The sequence below is a fragment of the Stegostoma tigrinum genome, chromosome 43 (genome assembly GCF_030684315.1).
Source record: "Stegostoma tigrinum isolate sSteTig4 chromosome 43, sSteTig4.hap1, whole genome shotgun sequence".
Lineage (NCBI taxonomy): Eukaryota > Metazoa > Chordata > Chondrichthyes > Orectolobiformes > Stegostomatidae > Stegostoma > Stegostoma tigrinum.
Genome location: NC_081396.1, coordinates 12167064 through 12189174, shown reverse-complemented (window position 1 = coordinate 12189174; position 22111 = coordinate 12167064). Strand labels below are relative to the sequence as shown.

At 43.9% G+C, this 22111-nt stretch overlaps 1 long non-coding RNA gene and 1 pseudogene across 2 annotated transcripts; both read left to right on the top strand.

Moving 5' to 3' along the window:
* The window catches only part of LOC125449039 (zinc finger protein 271-like), a 50749-nt pseudogene that overhangs the window by 2500 nt on the left and 26138 nt on the right, over positions 1–22111 (top strand).
* On the top strand, positions 1528–21809 carry LOC132206775 (uncharacterized). 2 transcript variants are annotated; one of them, XR_009443142.1, is made up of 3 exons: positions 1528–1672; positions 7247–7421; positions 17131–21809. It is a non-coding gene; the product is annotated as an uncharacterized LOC132206775 (long non-coding RNA). The 2 variants fall into 2 exon arrangements; XR_009443143.1 differs by lacking the exon at positions 7247–7421.

The window sequence follows — 22111 nt, the reverse complement described above, 5'->3', positions numbered from 1 at the left end:
ACACCAATGAATGAACCATAGTCATTGAGCTATTTGTATTGATGTTATTAAATGCTGCTTCATTAAAAATGCTGATATTATAGTTAACTTGCTTATACAATTGTTTATTTTTGAACAGATCACAACATCAATTTACAACAGTGCAATGACACCGGCAATAAATTATCCACCTGCACAGTGTGTAAATTGGAATTTTTCTGGTTCATCAGGACTGGTTAAACACTAATGAGTGCCCAATTAACTGAATGGGTTGAACTTTGACGTGTACCTCCAAACTATGTTTTCTCGAGCATGTTTTTGATGATATTTGTAAACACTAAAGTCTGGTTAGCTACTTGGGATAAAACTATATAAATCAGCTTTATATGAACCACATTTTGCATCAATTCAAGTGTGAGGATCTCATGGAGTTTCTTTGTGACTATGAATGAGACAATCAGTACACTTGAATGATCAGTTGGGAGGAGATAAATCCAGAGTGAGGTACTACTTGTGAGCAGGTGCTGCTGGAAAATTTAGTGCACCATTGCAATTCTGTGCACAGGGAAGAGGTGTTGCAGTTTGTCTTGCTCATTGTCTGGAAGGTCATTGTTCAAGATTTACTTTTTGTAAGGCTACATTTTTCAGCTTCAACTAAGCAAGCAGAGAGATTTGTAGTTTAATAGCAAACTTTCAGAGGACTGACAACTGGGAAACAAATCAAAAAAGTGACAACTTGCAAATGATTAATCACATTAATTCATGGCATTACGTATCAATTACAGATGAGTTCTTATAAGACACCATGACAGCAGGGCTGACACCTGTGATGTGCTATTCCTACTCTGTAGCAAATAATGCAAGCTTTGGTTGTTTCTGGTGCCCATGTGTGGGAAATGTGCCCAGCTATGACTAAGCCCACATGTTAAAAAAATAAATTTCTGCAAAAAATTCACTGGACCTGAAAATATTAACTCCCTACAGGTGTTGCCTGACCTGCTGAATTTTATTTTAAATCAATTTCTGCTTTTGTTTCTTATTTCTAGCACAAGCAATTCTTTAGTTTTTTTTCCCCCCTTGTTTTCCAGCTTTTATGGAACTCATTTTTGTCTTAGACCTCCAAGCTCTAAATGCTCATCAGCCACAGAGTCCAATTCCAATAACTTGCTGGATAATTCTTTTCCTGTAAACAATTTGGGACAAGCGGAAGCAATGCTCCTGGCCCTCACATCTCATTCAGCAACCCATATACAGACCAACACTGGGAGTCAGAAACAGTCAGAAAATGTTTTCGGAACAAAAGTGCCGGAAAGGCTCAGCAGATCTGGCAGCATCTGTGCAGAAAAATCAGTTATGGTTTCAAGTTCAGTTACCCTTCCGCAGAACCGGTAATTTCCAGCAATTTCTGCTTTGTTTTACATGCAAACGAACTGATTGACGGCTCTCAACCAGAAGGAGGAGGGGGCGGGACTGGAGGACTGAGTAGGGGGCAGTCCTCCAACAAATGGGGGAGGCGATGGGTGGGGCGAGTCCTTCGCAAATGAGAGTGAATCAGTGACAGGAGAAAAACAATCGAACAATGGGTTGCACATGCGCCGTGCTGACGACAGGCTCCGGTGAGGATGGCGGCTATTAACCTGGGTTATGTGATCGAAGAATCTGAGGCGTTGTCGCCGATTGACATACCATAAAGGTAAGTTTCAGTCAGTATTCACTGTCTCCTCCTCTCGTGTTTCTGTATCCAGGCAACCCATTCACCGTTCTCTCCCTGTTTCTCTGGGGCGCCCTCACCGGGTTAGAACAGAATGCGGCCCACTGTCGCAGTCCAACCGCCGGCCAGCGCGACTTCACGGCAGAACGCAGTTGATTGACAGCAGATCAGAACCAATAGAACAGGAATCTGGCTGCAGGACTGTTCGAATGCGGCTAATTCTCCAACTAATGGGAGTGAAAGAGGGGCGGGCCTAGTTCTCTAAATCATTGGAGTGAATGAGGGGTGCGTCGAGATAATTAGTTTTCAGTGGGGGATGCGTTTTGGGAACAAGAAGTTGCTGAGAAAGCTCAGCACGTCTGGCAGCTTCTGTGAAGAAAAATCAGAGTTAACACTTCGGCCTCGGTGACCCTTCCTCAGAACTGATGATAACAAGGAAAATGAGATAACAAGGTGTAGATCCGGATGAACACAGCAGGCCAAGCAGCATCAGAGGAGCAGGAAGGCTGACATTTCGGGCCTAGACCCTTCTTCAGAAATGGGGTGGGTAACTTCTTCGAGGTAGGCATCCTTAGAAGAGGCTTTGCGGTGGATTTAAAATTGTTTCAGAGATAATAGGAACTGCAGATGCTGGAGAATCTGAAATAACAAGGTGTAGAGCTGGATGAACATAGCAATCCAAGCAGCATCAGAGGAGCAGAAAGGCTGACATTTTGGGCCTAGACCTTCCTTCAGAAATGTCCTCCTCCTGTGATGCTGCTTGGCCTGCTGTGTTCATCCAGCTGTACACCTTGTTATCTCAGATTCTCTAACTAGGAAAATTTCCGTTTTAGATGCAAATAAGGATAAGGAGTAAATAACAGGTGGGGATAAAGCCCAACGAGAGACAAGCAGTTCCATAGACAAATGAATAGATAATGATCTGGCTCAGAGGGTGAATAGTTGTTAATGGGGACTGTTAGTGACTACCACAGATAGATCTGCCCTTACGCACAATGTGATAACAAGGCCTGGTTTATGGGGCTAGGACATGGGAGAGTTTAGACTCTAAAATTATTGAACTCAGGGTCCATGGAAAATGCAGCAAACCTGAGACAGATGTTAGCCAGGGAACAGGGTGATCAGTTAAAGTGGGAGGTGACTGGAAGATCAGGGTATAGTGGGCAGAACATTGATGATGTTCTGTGAAGCGGCCACCCTGTCTGCATGCTGTTTCCCCAATTTAGAGGAGACCACATTGTTAGCAGGGAATGCAGTAGACTATATTCTGGGAAGGGCAGGTGAAGTGCTGCTTCACTTGGAAGGTACGTATGGGTCCTTGGACACTAGGGAGGGAGGAGGTAAATGGGCAGATGTTACACATTTGGTTGCATGTAAAGAATGGTGTGTGGGGATGTTGGGAGTGAAGGAAAAGTGGACCAGGGTGTCCTGGAGGGAATGGTCCCTGTGGAAGTCAGACAGGGGAGGGGAATGTGACATTTTGCTGGAGGTGGTGGAAATGGTGTCTGATTTTCTGGATCTGGATGCGGATGCTGGTGGAATGGCTGATAAGGTCAAGGGAAATCCTATGACTGTTGCGGGCAGGAAGACACCGAGTGAGGGTGGAAGTGCAGGAGATGGGCTGGACCCATTTAAGTTCCTGTTGACAATGTTGCTGGGGAATCCTCAGTTGAGGAAACAAGTGAGTATTTCGGAGGCTGCCTTTTCAAAGTTGGCCTCATCTGAACATGTGTGACTAGTGACAGAGGTACTGAGAGAATGGAAGGGAACCTTTACAGAAAGTCGGGTGAGGATGTATAGTCCACGTAGCTGTGGGTGCTTGGTGGGTCATGGTGGACATTAGTGGCCGCTCTATCCCCGGAAATGGAAGCAGATGTCAAGGAAGAGAAGGGAAAAGTCAGCGATAGACCAGTTAAAAATGTAGGCATGGTGGAAACTGGATGCACAATTGATGAAGTTTCCTGTTCCAGAAGAGACAGGGAAGCAGCGCTGATGATATTATCGATTATATTCGAGAAAGAGTTATTGGTGGAGCAGAAAAGGAACAAGAATATTCAACATACCCCAAGAAGAGACAGGCATAACTGTGGTGCATGCAGGCACCCATGGCCACCCTGCTGACCTGAAGAAAATGACAGGAGTTAAAAGAGAAGTTGTTGAGGGTGAGGATAAGCTTGGCCAAGTAGATGAAGGTGGCAGTGGGTGGGGACAGTTCAGGCCTTTGCTGCAGGAGGAGGCAGAGAGCCTTGAGACCATCCTGGTGAGGGACGGATGTGTGAGGGGATTGCACGTCCATGGTAAAGACGAGGTGACTGGTACCTGCAAACTACAAACTTTGAAACTGTCATCAGAGGAATCACGGTTGTTTGTGGGTAGGGACCGGACCAGAGGAGATGAGTTTTGTGGGGCAGGAGCAGGCTGAAATCACGGGTCTGCCGGGCAGACCTGATTGTGGATTTTTGGAAGGAGGTAGAAGCGAACTGTGCAGGGCTGGCACACTGTTAGCTTGGAGACAGTGGAGCGGAGATCACCAGATGAAATGAGGCCAGTTACTGTCATTAATACAGTGGCCTGTTCTACCACAGTGGGGTCATGGTCCAGGGGCAGCTAGATGGCAGTATGAGAGCTGGTGCTCAGCCTTTACAATATTAATAATGTAGTGAAGCTTGGATCTAAGCACAGAGACTGCGATTTTTTTTCTGAAGGGAGATTAGTTGTCTCGATTTCTCTGTCTCCCTCACCCAATCCAACCTATCTCCCTTCGAACTTACTGCACTTAGATCCAGCCCTGACTTTGTTATTAAGTCTGCCAATTACGCGTGGTGCTGTTGTTGTCTGGTGTACTGACCTTCACATTACAGAGGCAGAACCCACAGTGGCACATCAGGCCATTGTATCAATTTTGGTAACTGACCTAATTTCATCCAGTGATCTCCTCCCCCAGTTCCTCCAAGCTAATAGTTCCCTATGCCTATACGACTCGCTTTTATCTTATTTCCAAAGATCCACAAAAACCCATTGTTTCAGCCTATTACTGCCCCACAGAACTCATCTCCTCCTACCTAAACTCAGTTGTTTCTACCCTGGTTGATGCCCTGCCCACATATCTTTGATTCTTTTGAAGCTTTATGCCAGTTTGAAGGATCCGGCCACTGCCTCTTTACCATGGACGTGCAATCCCTTAGCATGTTCTTCCCTCACCAGGATGGTCTGAGGGCTGTCCACTTCTTCCTTGAGCAAAGACCTGAACCGTCCTCACCTGCCGCCACCCTCTTGCAATTGGCCAATGTTATCCTCACCCTCACCCTCAACAACTTCTTTTTTAACTCGGCTCATTTTCTTCAGGTCAGAGGGGATGCCGTGGCTACCCACACGACCTCAATTATGCCTGTGTTGCCGAGGAGTATGTGGAATATTCCTTGTTTCAGTCTTATTCCAGCCTCCACCCACAACGCTTTCTCTGATATATTGATGATCTAATCAGTGTCGCTTCCCTCACTCGTCCAGAATTGGAAAAGTTAATCAATTTTACTTCCAATTTCCACCATGCCCTCACTTTTACCTGGTCAATCTGACTCCTTCCTTCCCTTCCTTGACATCTCTGTCTCCATTTCTGGGGATAGACTGGCCACAAATCCATTATAAACCCACCGAACTCCCACAGATACCTGGACTATATACCCGCACACCCTACTTTCTGTACAGACCTCATTCCATTGTCTCAGTTCCTCCGTCACTAGTTCAGATGAGGCCAAATTTGACAAGTCAACTTCAGAAATGTCTACCTTCTTCCTCAACCAAAAATTCCCCAGCACCATAATCGGCAGTGCCCTCAACTGGGTCCAACCCACCTCCAGCACTCTCATCCTCACCCTCTGTCTTCCCTCCTGCAAAAGTGTTAGGGTTCCCCTATACTTATCTGCCATCCCTCCAGCATCCACATCGTAAAGATCATCAGATGCCATTTCCGCCATCTCCAGTGAGAAGTCACCACCAGACATGTATTCCGCTATCCTACCCTGCCTGTCTTACACAGGGACCATTCCCTTGGGACTCCCTGGTCCACTCTTCCTTCACTGGCAACACCACCCACCCACAGTGCCCTTCCCCTGCAAGGTTGGAGGTGTAACACCTGCCCGTTTACCACCTCCCTCCCCCATATCCAAGGGCCCGAACATACCTTCCAGGTGAAGCAGTACTTCAGCTGCACTTCCTGCTGTCGAGTCTACTGCATTCGCTGCTTGCTATGTGGTCTCCTCTACGTTGGAGAAACAAAGCACATCTGGAAGGTCAGGGTCTTTTTTGCAGGGAGAACGATGTGGCTGTTTTGCAGAACATTGTTCTCCCTGCAAAAAATGACCTTGACCTTCCAGATACCTTTCACTTTAACACACCGCCTTGTTCCCTCGTCAACATCTCTTATCTCCGGCTTCCTGCAGTGTTCCAGTGAAGCTCAGTGCAAGCTGGAAGAATGACAGCTCATTTCCACTTGGGGACCCTGCAGCCCTCCAGACTCAATATCGTGCTCAATAATTTTAGGGCCTAAACTGTCCCATATCCTAGCCCTCTTACCCCACCCCCACACAAGGCCTTGTTATCACAGTCTGCCATTACATGCCATCTATTGTTAGTTACTAACAGTCCCCATTAACAGCTATTTGCCCTCCTCGCCAGTTCGTTATCCACTCCTTTGTTTATCCAACTGTTCTTCTCTCTCTGAGTTCTATCCCCACTTATCGTTTACTCCTTACCCTCCATCTTATATGTTTAAATGGACATTTTTCCTGTTACCAACAGTTCTGAGGAAGAGGCACCAGACCCGAAATGTGAACTCTGATTTTTCTTGACAGATGCTGCCAGACCGGCTGACCTTTTCCAGCAACTTCTATTTTTGTTCTTGATTGACAGCATCCGCAGTTCTTTGGGTTTTGAGGAGGCATTTTGCGATTTCGTGATCATAGATTGTTAAGATAGTTTATGGAAAAGGACTGTTACTTGGCTGGAAATGCTAAATTGGGAAAAAGCTAATTGCCACAGTTTTAGGCAGGCAGTATAAAAATTGGATTGGGTAGCTGTTTCAGTTATCTCATGTGGCAGACTTAAAACCAACTGACGAGATTTTGTGAACTGAATGTTCCTGTGATGAAAGATAAGGATGACAAGATTCACGAGCATTGGAAGATGAGAGACGTTGTAAGTTTAGTTGAAAAGAAAAGCAAAGCAAAAGTGACATTAGATCTTAGAATCCCTGCAGTGTGGAAACAGGCCCTTTGGCCCAAGAAGTACACACTGACCCTTAGAGCATCCTACCCAGACCCATTCCCCTGTAACCCACAAAAAAATGGAAGGAATTGCAGATGCTGTAACTCGGGAAGAAAATCAAAGTTGCCGGAAAAGCCCAGCAGGTCTGGCAGCATCTGGCAGAGTTAACGTGTTTTGGGTCTGGTGACCCTTTTTTTTGCCCTATAACCCACCTAAGCTACACATCCCTGAATGGTACGGATAATTTTGCATGGCAAATCCACCTAACTTGCATTGCACATCTTTGGACTGTAGGAGGAAACCGGAGTACCCGGAAGAAACTCGCACAGATACGGGGAGAATATGCAAACTCCACGCAGTTGCCTGAGGCTGGAATCAAACCTGGGTCCCTGGCACTATGAGGCAGCAGTGCTAACCACTGAGCCACTGTGCATCCCTGGAAACAAAAGTGAAATGAGGCTTTTCAGAGGTAAAAAGCAAGCAGAAAAGAACTTTAGAAAGGAATTTGGAGGGCTGGAATGGACCATGAAATGCCCTTCAATTATGCTCTGCACACTTTGCTCTACCAGTAATCTTGGTCTGTGAACTTTGACTCACTATACTTGGTATTAAGGAGAATCACAAACAATTTTATACGTGTATTTGGAGTAAGAGGGTATCTAGGGGCAAAGATAGGTCCACTCGAGGATAAATGAGGTAATTTTGTGCGGAGTCAGAGGAAGTGGGTGACATCCTTAATGAATATTTTACATTAGAAATGAGCAATGAAAATTATATGGATTTTGAAAAGGATTTATTGATACTGTAAGCATGTCAAATTTAAGGGGATGGTGTTGGGTGTCTTTAAAAACATTAGGATCCGACCCAAGATACTGAAGAATGTAAGGGAGGAGATTGGCTATTCTCCAGTCTTTTGGGACTTCTCTTGTGGCTAAAATTTCTGCCAGTGTTGTTCTTTGTTCAAGAAGGGCAACAGAGAAATGAGAACCTGGTGACCTGGTGGTTGGGAAATTATTGGAGAAGACTCCTGGGGACACAATTTATTTGCACTTGAATATGAATGGATTTATTAGCAATAGTTAGCGTGGCTTTGTTCAGGCGAAGTATTGTGTCTCAAATTTGATTGAGATTTTGAAGAATTGATGAAGGTGATTGAGGAAAAAGCAGTGAATGTTGTCAACATTGACTTTACTGAAGCATTTGACATGGTAGACAGATCCAGAAGATCAAATCGCATGCAATACATGGTAAGTTGACAAGTTGGATACAAAATTGGCTTGGCTGTCAAAGACAAGGTTTGTTGTGGAGGGGTGCTTTTCTGACTGGAGTTCAGGGAGTAGTGGTATTTCACAAGGATCACTGCTGGGACTTCTGTTACACAAAAACATATAAGAAATAGGGGCAGGACTGGGCCATCTGGCCCATTTGAATGTGCTCAGCCATTCAATAAGATCTCAGCTGATCTTTCCGTGGACTTTGGTTCCACTTCCTCCACTCACTCAACAGAACCCATAATTCCCTTACTGCAAAAATGTATCTGTCTTTACCTTTAAATGCATCCAGTGAGGTAGCCTCAACTGCTTCACTGGGTAGGGAATTCCATAGATTCACAACCCTTTGGGTGAAGAACCTCAGCTCAGTCCTACATCTGCTTCTCCGTAGTTTGAGGCTATGCCCCTAGTTCTAATTTCATTAGCCAGTAGAAACAACCTCCCTGCTTCTAGCTTATCTATTTCCTTCATAATTTATACGTTTCTATAAGGTCCCCCAGCTTATTTTTCTAAATACCAATATGCATTGTTTCAGTCTACTCAATCTCTCCTTGTAAGCCAATCCTTTCAACTCCAGAATCAACCTAGTTAACCTCCACTGTACCGCCTCCAGTGACAATATATCCTTCATCAAGTAAGGGGACCAAAACTGTACACAGCACTGTAGGTGTGGCCTCACCAGCACCCCATATAGCTTCAGCATAACCTCGCTATATTCCTCCAGTAATGAAGGACAATATTCCATTTGACTTCTTAATTTCCAACTGCACCTGCAGACTACATTTTTATGATTCATGTGCAAGAATATTCAGGTCCCTCTTCACAGCAGCATGCTGCAATTTTTAACCAGTTAAATAATAGCCTATTTTGCTGTTATTCTGACAAAATGGGTGACTTCACATTTACCAATGTTATACTTCAACTGCCAGACCCTTACCCACTCACTCAACTTATTTATATCCTTCTGCAGATTTTGTGTTGTCTGCACACTTTGCTCTACCAGTCATCTTGGTCTGTGACCTGTGAACTTTGACTCACTATACTTGGTCTCCAGCTGTGAATCAGCTATGAAAATTGTAAACCTTTGCGTTGCCAACATCGATCCCTGAGCCACATGTCCAGCCACAGTTGTTTGTAATACATATAAACGATTTGGATGGAAATGGTGGATAACAAAGTGTAGAGCTGGATAAACACAGCAGGCCAAGCAGCATCAGAGGAGCAGGAAGGCTGACGTTTTGGTACTAGACCCTTCTTCAGAAGTGCTCCTCTGATGCTGCTTGGCCTGCTGTGTTCATCCAGCTCAACACCTTGTTATCTCAGATTCTCCAGCATCTGCAGTTCCTACTATTTCTGGATGGAAATAGTAGTCTGATTAGGAAATTGGCAGATGACATGGAAATCGATAGAGTTGTGGATTGTGAGTAAGGATATCATTGAATATGTAGGATTTTGATCAGGTGGAATGGACAATGGAGTTTAATCCAGACAAATGCAAGGTGATGCATTTTGTGAGATCAAATACAAGAGGAATGTATACTGTAAATGGCCAGACCCTTAAGAGTATTGATATAAAAAGGAATCTTGGGGTCCAAATCCATAGCTCCCTCAAATGTGGCAAACAAGACAATAAAGTGATAAAGGAAGCTATTAGCATGCTTGCTTGCCATCTTCAGTAAGGACACAGTACAAAAGTTGACAAGTCATGTGGAAGACTTTTAAGTAGTGTGCATAGTTCTGGTTGCCACACTGTGGGAAGCATGTGAAGGCTTTGGAATGGGTGCAGAAGAGATTTCCCAGGATATGGCCTAGATTAAAGTGGATTACCTATTAGGAGAAGTTGGACAAAGATGCTGCCTAGCCAGGTGTGTTCATCCAGCTTTATAGCTTGTTATCTTAGATTGTATGTTTGTTTTCGTTAGAGTGCAGGGGCTGAGGTGTGATGTGATAGAAGTTAGCGAATGGGAGCTGGAGCTGGTTGGACTCAGGATCACCTGGGGTGCAGGGAACATCATTGGTAAGAGCTATAGTGAAATGGTCACTCCAAATGTACTGGCTGCAGGTAGCTGGAAGAGGTAAGTGGTTGTGGGGGAGAGGCAAATAGTGCAGGGTTCCCCTGTGGGCCATTTCCTTCAATACGGGTATGTTGTTTTGGATACTGTAGGGGAAGATGATTTTTGGAGCTAGCAGCAGCAGTTAGGTTAGTGGCACTGAGGCTTAGGGAAAGGGTGCTGTCGGGCAGAGCAATACTGATAGGAGACTCTGTTCTGAGGGGGACAGTCTGGAAGTTCTGTGGCTGCAGAAGAGACACCAAGATGGTGTGTTGCCTCCTGGATGCCAGGGTCAAAGATGTCTCTGCGCAGTTGCAGAATAGTCTGAAGGGGGAGGATGAATAACCAGAGGTCATTGTCTACCTATGTCATTTGTACCGATGTGCACAAAGGGATGGGGTAAATACTTCCGGTTTGAAGTGCATTACTTCAGTGCACAAGGCCTGATTAGTAAGGCAAATGAGCTCAGAGCATGGATTGCCTCTCGAGACTGGGATATTATAGCCATAACACAAACATGGCTGAAAGAAAGGCAGAACTGGCCGCTTAATGTTACAGTATACAGAAGCTAAAGGTGTGACGGAAGTGCAAGAAAACCAGGAAGGGGAGTTGCCCTTTTGATAAGGGAGGACATAAGACTATCTTCTTTAAGCACTATTGTTAAGGGTTATGAAATGTGGCCATTTGGTTAGAACTTAGAAACAAGAAGGGGATGGTCATTCTGTTGGGACTGTGTTGTAGACCCCCAGATAGCCAGTAGGTAATTGAGGAGCAGATATGCAGAGAGATTGCAGATACGTTTTAGGAATAACAAAGGTGAATGGTTGGAGATTTTGATTTTCCCTGTATTGACTGGGTCACCCAGAGTTTAAAAGGCCTGGACAGGGTAGAATTTGTCCAAATATGTCCAAGCAAGTTTCCTAAATCAATATGTAGATGGTCCTCCTCAGGAGGGTGCAACGCTGGACCTCCTCTGAAGAAACAATATTGGACAAGTGACTGAAGTGTTGGTCAGAAAGCACTTTGGCTCCAGTGACCTTAACTATCTTAATTTTAACATAGTTACGGATAAAGATAGGACAGGACCACGGGTTAAGGTGCTGAATTGGAGAAGGGTAAATTTTGGGGCCATTAGGTAAGATCTAGCAGAGGTCGATTGGGTGAAGAAAAGGAATGACAGGCAAATGGGAAGCTTTTAAAAGTGTGATATCAAGAATCCAGGGACAGTACCATCCTATTAAGGTAATGGGAAAAGCTGGCAGATTTAGGGATCCCTGACTGACAAGGGATATTGATGCTGTGATCAAGAAGAAGAAGAACTCTAGATCATTCAGGAGGCTGAGAGGGTGACAGATAGGAATTATAGGAAGGTGGTCACACCCACATTACTGGACAAAGGTGACTGTCAGAAGGAGGAAAAGGAATAGGCAAATAGTGCAGAGCTCCCTGTGCCAGTTTCCCCTCAATAATAAGTATACCTCTTTGGATACTGTTGGTGGTTGGGTGGGGTTTGAGGGGTGGGGGCGGGGAGAGGTGGTAGGCAGAGACTACCAGCGAAAAGCCATAGCGTCCAGGTCTCTGGCATTGAGCCTGGCTCTGTAGCTCAGAAGGCAAGAAGAGATTCTGTGGTACCATGTGAGAGTCCTGGATGGTATGTTAACTCCCGGGTGCCAAGGTCAGGGATGTCTCGGATTGAACCGTCAGGATTGTTAAGGGGGAGGGAGAGCAGCCAGAAGTCATTGTACACGTCGCTATCAATGACATAGCTAAAAAACAGGAAGAGGACCTGAAAAGTGAATATAGGGAGTTAGCATGGAAGCTCAAGGCAGGACGAGCGGAGTAGTAATCTCAAGATTAGGACCAGTACCGCGGGCTAGTGAGGTCAGAAACAGAGAGTGACTGCAGCTGAAATGTAGCTATAGAGCTGGTGTAGGAGGGAAGGCTTCAGGATTGTGGATCATTGGGATACGTTCTGAAGAAGCTGGGACCTGTACAAGAACGACAGGTTGCACCTGAACTGGCTGTGGGGGAGGCACCAAATCCTAGGCAGGAGGTTTGCTAGAGCTCTTCGGGATGGTCTAAACTAGTTTGGTGGGGGGTGGGGTGGATGGTGATGGTGGGAACCAGAGTCACAGATCAGAGGATGGGGTAGCTGGTGTACGGACAGATAGAGCAAGCAGAGAATCTGTGAGGAAGGATAAACAGCTGATAGGGCAAAGTGGCAGTCAGTGCGACGGGTTGAGATGTGCCTACTTCACTGCAAGAAGCGTCAGGAATAAGGCTTACGAGCTTCCAGCATGAATCAGTACTTGGAACTATGATATTGTGGCCATATGGAGACTTGGATAACATAGGGGCAGGAATGGTTGTTGGATGATCTGGGGTATAGATGTTTCAAAAGAAATAGGGAGGGAGGTAAAAGAGGTGGGTGAGTGGCATTGCTAATCAGCTGTGATACCATCCCCGCAGAAAGAGGGGTTGTGGAGGAGGGTCTGTCCACTGAGTCAGTATGGGTGGATGTCAGAAACAAGAAAGCGGCAGTTGTTTTGTATGGAACACACACACACACACACACACACACACCCTCCGCAGCAGAGACACGGAGGTGTTGGACAGGTGCAGAATAATAGGGCTGTTGTCATGGGTGATCTCAACTCCTGTAATATTGACGGGAACGTCCTAAGTGCAAATACTTTGGATGGAGCAGATTGTGTCTGGTGTATCCAAGAAGGATTTCAGTGTGTTGATAGGCTGACTAGAGGGGAGGCCATATTGGATCTGGTGCTTGGCAACGAACCAGGCCAGGTGTCAGAACTGTCGGTGGGAGAGCATTTTGGTGATAGTGATCACAACTTCCTGACCTTTACTATAGTTATGAAGAAGGATAGGAGCAAGCCATATGGGAAAGTATTTAATTCGGGGAGGGGGAATGAGGTGCTATTAGGCAAGAACTGTGGAGAAATTGGAAACAGATGTTTTCAGGGAAATGCACAACATAAATGTGGATGTTGTTTAGGGAGTAGTTGCAACAGGCTGAATACTTTACTTTCCATCTACTACCACTCTCTGTCTTCTATTAGACAATGAATTCTGTGTCCAGACAGCCAAATTTTCCTGAATTCATGCCTCCTTACTTTCTGAATGAGCCTACCATATGGAACCTTCTCAAATGCCTTCCTAAAATTCATATACACCACTCCCACTGCTCTGCCTTTGATTTTGTCACATTGGCCATTGAGCCAATTTGAAATCCAATTAGCTAGCTTTCCTTGGATCCCATACGACCTGACCTTCATGACTAGCTTGCTGTGTAATGCCCTGTCAAAGGTCTTACTAAAATCCATATAGACAATATCCATTGCCCTACTCTTATTTATCCTCTTGGTTGTCTTCAAAAAACTCTCAAAGGATTTGTCAGACATGACTTCCTGCACATAAATCCATGCTGGCTATCTTTAATCAGACCTTGACTATCCAAATATTGGTTGATCTTATTCCTCAGTATCCTCTCCAATAACCTGCCTACCACTGTCAGGCTCACTGGCCTATAGTTCCTTGGTGTGTCCCTGCCACCATTCTTAAACAGTGGAACAACATTAGTTACTGAAGTAGTTCTGAAAGACTGCAGGGTGTTTAAAGATGAAGCAGAAGTCTCTTCAAGGTCCTCTGCAATTTCTTCCCTCGCCTCCCACAACATCAGGGGACATTCTTTACCAGGTCCAGGGGATTTGTCCAGCTCAATGCACTTTAAGGCTGCAAAAACTTCCTCTCTGGTAATATGTACATGGTCCAAAACATCCCACTTGTTTCCATCATTTCCTTAGCGTCCACAATTCTCTCCTCATTAAACACAGAGGACAAATATTCATTAAATACCTCCCGCATCTCCTGTGGCTCCACACGTAGACGATCATGCTGACATTTAAGAGGACCTATTCTCTCCCTAGCTACTGTCTTACTCTAAATATTGCTGTAGAACCTCTTGGGATTATCTTTAACTGTATCTGCCAAATCCATCTCTCTTTTTTTGCTCTTCTAATTTCCCTCAAGTGTGCTCCTACACTTTTTATAGTCCTCTAGGCATTTACTGGAGCCTGATAGCTTATATGCAATTTATGCCTTCTTTTTAAAACATAGAACAGGACAACACAGCACAGGCCTTTCGGCCCACGATGCTGTGCTGACTTATTATCCTACAAAGATCAATCTATCCTGCATACCCTACGTTTTACTGTCCTCCATGTGCCTGTCCAAGAGGTCATTTAAAAGTCTCTAAAGTATCTGACTCCGCTATCGCTGCTGGCAGCGCATTTGACACGCCCACCACTCTGTGTTAAGAACCTATCTCTGACAATTCCCCGACACCCTTCTCCAACCACCTTGAAATTATGCCCCCTCGTAATAGTCATTTCAGCCCTGGGAGAAAGTCTCTGATTATCCGCTCTATTTATGCCACTCGTCATCTTGTACACCTCTATCAAGTCACCTCCCATCCTTCTTTGTTCCAATGTAAACAGCCCTGGCTCCCTAAACCTTTCCTCATAAGACCTGCCCTCCAGTCCAGGCAGCATCCTGGTATATCTCCTTTGCACCCACTCTGAAGCTTCTGCATCTTTCCTGTAATGAGGTGACCAGAACAGAACATAATATTGCAAGTGTGGTGTAACCAGAGTTTTATAGAGCTGCAGCATAACCTCTCAGCTCTTAAACTCAATTCCCCTGCCAATGAAAGCCAACACACTGTACACCACCTTAACAACCCTACTAATTGGGGTTGCAACTTCGAGGAATCTATGGATGTGGACTCCAAGATCCCTCTCTTCTTCCACACTACCAAGAATCTTGCCGTTCACCCTGTGTACTGTATTCAAATGCCACCTTCCGAAATGAATCACTTCACAATTTTCTGGGCTGAATTCCATCTTCCCCTTCTTTGCCCAGCTCTGCATCCTGTTGATGTTGTATTGCAACTTACAGCAGACTTCCAAGCTGTTCACAACTCCACCAAACTTCGGCAAGCTTACTAACCCACCCTTCCACTTGCTCATCCAAGTCATTTATAAAGAACACAAAGAGCAGATCAATTTGTAGAGATGTGGCATCATTTCTTTGCTTTTACACTCTATACCTACCTCTATTTCTAAACCCAAGGATCCCATAAGACTTGTGATCAGAGATAATGGGAACTGCAGATGCTGGAGAATCTGAAATAACAAAGGGTGGAGCTGGATGAACACAGCAGGCCGAGCAGCATCTTAGGAGCACAAAAGCAGATGTTTCGGGCCTAGACCCTTCATCAGATGGTCTAGGCCCGAAACGTCAGCTTTTGTGCTCCTAAGATACTGCTTGGCCTGCTGTGTTCATCCAGCTCCACCCTTTGTTATCTCGGATTCTTCAGCATCTGCAGTTCCCATTATCTCTGATCCCATAAGACTTAACTGTTTCAACTCATCTGGTTACCTTCAGAGAATTATGAACATAATTGTACACCCCTCAAAGTTATACCTTTTGAAGCGTACATTGTCCCTGTGTGTTGCTTCTACCAAAAAGCATCACCTCACTGTTCTGTAGATTGAGTTTCATCTGCCAGGTATTTGCCCATTTGGTCAAATTGTCAATAACCCTTTGAAGCCATTTAGCATCTCTTCAGAATTCACTATTTTCCCTTTCTTAGTATCAACTACAAATTTGGAGGTTTTGCCATCAACTTCGATTTCCAAATCATTTCTACAAATCAGAAAAAAAACAAGGGTCCCAACACTTGTCCTTGGGGTCTGCACTTGCAACTCATCTCCTGTCTGAGAAATGCCCATGTATAACTACCATCTGTTTCCTATCTTTAGCCAGCTTCCAATCCATACAGCCAAGGAGCCATGAATCCCAAACATTTTGATTTTTTTTGCTAACCAACCTGCCTTGTGGCACTATATAAAATACTTTTTGAAAGTCCAGATAAACAAAATCTGTAGAACCATCTTCATCTGCTGCTTGTGTTACCCTGTCAAAGAATTCTGTCACATTTGAGAATTGACCTGCTCTTGACAAAGCCTTGTTGATTGCTGAGAATTAACTTCTTTATCTCTAAGTTTATGTTTACTTTATACTATATTCTGGCATTCATCAGTTTTCCCACGATTGATGTCAAGCTGACAGGTCTGCAGTTTTGAATTATCTTTGCCTTTTTTTTAAACAAAAGTGTCACTTTTAGTCTTCTAGCTCCCGAGGCCTAATCGAATGCTCAGAAAATTTCTGTCATTGGCATCACAATTTGCTTCCTTACTCTCTCAGCAATTTAGGATACATCCCACTGGGCCTGGTGACTTCTGTATCTGGATTTTTGCCAGCCTTTTGACCATCTCTTTATGTATCGCTATACAGTTCAGTTTCTCAAGACCCACATTGTTAACTCTGCCATTGTCACCATTTTCATATTTGGTAAAGGTAGAAGTAGATAGGTACTCTTGACTTTCTGGGACAGTATAATGGGGATAATGTTGAGGGATATTCTGTGTGTACCTGAGCTGTGCTGTATCTGGCTGGGACACTGGACTGGGGATAATGTGAAGGGAGATTCAGGTCTAACCTGAGTTGTATCCGACTGGAGAATGCTTCAAGTGGAAACTGGATGTCCTACTGTCTAGTCATGACCTATCACTATAAGAACATAATTGAACCCAGAGGTTATAGAAGACATAATCTTTTTGTCCAGGACAATGTTCTGGAGGTACTCCTGAGTATTTATTAAAAAACCTTATGAGAAAGCCAGGGAAACAGTTGCTGTCTTGACAGAGATTGAGCAAGTGCATTACCATCTTTACCCAGGAAGCAGAATTCAAATGTTGTGCTTTTTATCAAGGATCTGAAAGGATATTAGAAGCTCCTGTTGGAAACACTACATCGGACAAACAGGAAGGAGTCTAACAACGAGTACATGAACACCAACTGGCTACAAAAAGACATGACCAATACTCACTCATCTCAATCCACATGGACGAGGAGAACCAGCATTTTGACTGGGACAACACCAAGATCCTGAGACAATCTAGGCAGAGACCAGCACGTGAATTCCTAGATGCCTGACACTCCACGAAGCATGCTGTTAATAGACACATTGAACTTGACCCCATATACATTCCATTACGAAGGAAAACCGGAAGTGAGGCAGTCCAGCTCAACGGACCCGAGAGTTTAAAAACAATGTTGGAAAACACACCAACGCTTCATTCGGAGGCTGCACTGAGGACATTACCTAGCATTGTAATGAAACGTCTGCGAAACAAGAAACCAGCTCTGTGAGCCAACCAACCTCAACAACCACAACCAAGCTATAAATCTACTCCAAAACCTTGTATCAGAGATAAAAGGACATTTCTGATGAAAGATCTAGGCCCGAAACGTCAGCTTTCCTGCTCCTAAGATGCTGCTTGGCCTGCTGTGTTTATCCAGCTCTACACCTTGTTACTCCAAAATCTTAATGTGTACTTTAACCATGTTTTGTACTTTGTTCTTGTTCTTGTTTCTGCAAACTTTGCCCAAATGAAGTTTCCACTGTTGCCCCTGCCCAGCAATTTGCTACTGATATACCAGCTTTATCATCTCATTGCCAGGAACTGTTTTTTCCTACACAGGAGCTAATTTCTCTTCTTCTGATCTTCTGTAGTAAAGCAAATTCTCCACCATTTTATTAGTTGTAATTTATTCAGCATATCCTGAAACATAGTAATTACCTTGCCTTCTGATTATTTCCACTATTTGCTGTTTTTTTTGTAGCAGAGTTTCAACATCAGAAGTTATGATCGATTTGTAAGCAGCAGAACTGCAGATCACTTCAAAATTACTAAGAGCTTAAATGTGAGAGGCCAGCCGGGAGTGCAGCATGATCGTTTAAATATAAGAATTCAATGGAGAAAATTGCAAAATAGGTGAGCTGACACGAGGGTAGAGTTGGATGATGTCACTATGTGGAAATAGATGGTTTTTGATGATGATATGAACATCTTGTTTAAAGTTTAGATTACGCATGATGTTGTAAATGGTATGGTTCAGCATCAGACAGTTGCAGGGAGAGAGGGAAGATTAAGGTTCTTGCGAAGATTTTTACCTCCAAATATGGATGAGGTTGTTAGCTGGCTTCCCAGTTATCGTACAGACACTTCATCACCATGCGAGGTAACACCATCAGTGCAGCCTCCGATGAAGCGATGTTGTTCGACTCCGCTTGGTAATTATATGATCCAGTCTGTTAAGCTGGGTTGTGTCCTTTCCGGTTCTGATCTGCGTGGGTTTGTATATGTGGTCTAATTCCACATGTTTGTTGATTTGCATTACAGCTTGAAAACCAGGATGGGACAATGTGACCATTCTGGCTCAAGCCAACCACAGAGACACACAGAAATTCCCTCAGACCTGGTTTTCAACCCCTAAGGTAATCATCAAATACCAAGCAGAGTAGAACAACATCACGTCATCAGAGACCACACTGATGTTACCTAGCATGGTGACAAAACCAGCTATATCGATGAGCAAGCCAATAACCTCAGAGAAATAATGTGGGCTAGAGTGTGGAGTTTGTAACTGAAAATAGTTTCTTTTATCTTTTGGAGAATATTTCTATTTATCTTGTATTAGATGCCAGGAAAATTTGGAGGTCACAGTGTTCACATACATCTCCTATCCCAGTCCTTCTAAATTGTAAAGTTTGGGAGATTCTGTCACAGTTCTTGTTGAACTGTAAATACATAGCATCTCTCTCCTTTGCCTCTCCCTCTCTCACTCCTGTCTTTTTGATTCACCCTGCAGAGGCCAGAGTGTTGTGCATGTTCAGACTGCGGAAGCAGATTCCCTTCCCCGTGGACATTAGTGGTCCAGTTTGGTTTATTTTATGACATTCTGTCAGCTTTCCAGCCCAACAAATTAGCAAGTTTATTCAGCTGAATTTCGCAACTTGCTTTTGTGTATTTGTGGGTGTACCCTCACTCCCTTTTATTTTTGTTCTGTTTTGAAACAGTTTCAGAGGGTGTTTAGAGGAGGAGGAATTACAGTCAGGGATCACTGATCTATCACCTCAGAATCTGATGGAGGTTTCTTATTTGTCACAACCAGAATGTAAATAGATTTTGAACATGGAAAGAAAGAGCACAGTTCACATTGAAGAGAGCCCCTATACATGTTTGGTGTGGGGAAGGATTCAGCCAATTATCTGGCTGTTGGGAAACAAATGCAGTCACAATGGGGGAATAAACCCCATTTCTTATCTCCTTGAAAGAAAGGTTTCTGTCATTTAGGTGTTGTCATCCATGTACTTTATTCAAAAATGCAATTGATAAAATGTCATGCAACAAACTTGAGTGAGGATAGACATCGTAGATTAAAAGTACAGCAGCAACTTGAGTACGAAATTGACTGAGAGATGGGAGAGAGAGGCTACTGGATAATCAATGTTTTTCAGGCTGCAGGAATGTTAATAGTGGAGTTTTCCAAGGATTCATGCTCAGACTGCTACATTTCCTGATTCATTCAAATTACCTAGCTGTTAATCATAGTATTATTTCAAAATTTGCAGAATCTTAAGTGGGTCCAAAGCAGTGGCAGTTTCTCTTCTCTGAAGGACATCGATGAAATAGTTGTTTGTTTTTATGAAACCCTGCAGCTTTCATGGTTACTTTTCCCACGTCCTGGCCCCACAAAAGACCAGATTCATTAAGGTCAAATTCCCAACCTACATTTGAGATTTTGAGTGCTCTGTCTCTCACTCTCTTTATAGATTTCAATCAACTTCACAGAGTGCTAGAAACAGAAGGTTTACAGGACGAATTCAAAAACCAATCATTAAATCGAGCTCTCTGATGAAGGGTCTAGGCCCGAAACGTCAGCTTTTGTGCTCCTGAGATGCTGCTTGGCCTGCTGTGTTCATCCAGCCTCACATTTTATCATCATTAAATCGAGCTCGCACAGATATGACTCATTTATTCACAACCTAAATATCAATGGATTTTGAACATGGAAGGAAAAAGCAGGCATATCTTAAAGAAGGAAATTGGAGTAGAGAGCAGGAGTACTTTGAGGAGGAAATTCCAGAGCTCGTATAATATGCAACTGAAAGAATGACCATTGATAGTGTCACAATTTAAATCAGGAATGCACAGAATCCTGAATTGATTTTTTACAGACATTTTCAGAAGAGTGTGCTTCTTAGGAGGTTGCAGAAATGGGGATTGTTGTAACGATGGAGCAAAATAAAGGTGTGTATTTTAGAATGTTGTGGCTGCAAACCTAAGCCCATTGTCGCATCGGGTGTGCATGTCCATATTTAAAGACTGTGTAATATGCTGAAATCAATGGAATTATTTTGAGATTTTCAGGATAGTGATTTTGTGGCCATCTGTTCAGTAGTGTTTTGGTCTTTTTGCTGAAGTCAAAACTCTTGAGGAAATCAAGTGAAACACTATCAAATTCATACTTGGGAGAGACCTACCCAACTTGTGGAATGTGCTGTAAAATTTCAGTTTTATTTAATGGCCTATTTATGTGTTCAGAGATGAGACCTTTTCAATGCCCACACTGTAGGAAGTGTTACAAAATTCCAAGGGGACTGATGAACAGTGGCTCACTGCTGCCTCGCAGCACCAAGGTCCTGGTTTCGACACCACCCTCGGGCAACAATCTGTGTGGAGTTTGCACGTTCTCCCTATGTCTGCATGGGTTTCTTCTGGGTGCTCTGGTTTCCTCTGAGTCCAAAGATTTGCAGGCTAGGTGGATTGCCCACGCTGAATTGCCCATAGCGCTCAGGGATGAGTACATTAGGTGGGTTACAGGAGATGGGTCTGGGTGGGATCTCCTGAGGGTCGGTGTTGGGCCAAAGGGCCTGTTTCCACACTGTAGGGGTTCTATGATCTCCTATGATGAACCAGCAACACGTTCACACTAAGGAGAGACCTTTGAATGCTTAGATTGTAGGTAAAGCTTTAAAACATCCAGCAATCTGATCTCCCATTGATGTGTTCACACTGATAAGAGGCCTTTCAAACACAGATTGTGGGAAATGTTTGAAGTTCCACAGGTTTGAGTAATCAGCGTGTTCCTTCTGATGACAAGCCTTTTAAATATTCAGACTGTGGGAGGTGCTCTAAAAGTTCCTGGGCACTGACTTCCCATCAATGAGTTTACGTGCTGTCACTGTGGGACCAGTTTCAGAAGATCATTTGACCCTATCTAAATACTGGTGAATTCACACTACAGAGAGCCCTTCACTTTGGTCCTGTTGCCTTGTGGTACACCAGCAAGTTCACACTAAGGGGAGACTTTAAGTGGTCTCATCACTGCACACCAGTGACTTCAGACTGGGCAGAGGCTGTTCATCTGCATTAGGTGTTAGAGATTTACACAGGACCTTATAAGTCTGAGACACAGAGTTCACAAATTATTTAGGGAGTTGGGTTTTTCTCTTAATTACTTCCAGGACTGAACTCTGTCCATTGGTTTTCTTTGTTGATATCCTGAATAAAAGTCAAATAAATCAACTTTGTGTTAAACCCATATTGTGTTAAGACTTTTTAATATCTCTTCTACAAAAGTATCTAAATTATTTGTTTGTTTCACTTTCCCTCTCCCTTGTCTTCTCAAAACTGCTGTTCAAGTGTGAGTTGTGCTTTGTCAATGAGCTTCCACCTCCAATGGCGAACAGTACACCATGCAGGATGCAGAAATGTAATCTTTAATGTGGCTGTGCACTGAGTCAAAACTCTGACCCCTTCCAAGTGATAATTTTCCAATGAGTTGACTGTGGAATATGTCCCGGTGCTTTTCCTGTTAGACTGATATTTGAATTCTTTTGAAGA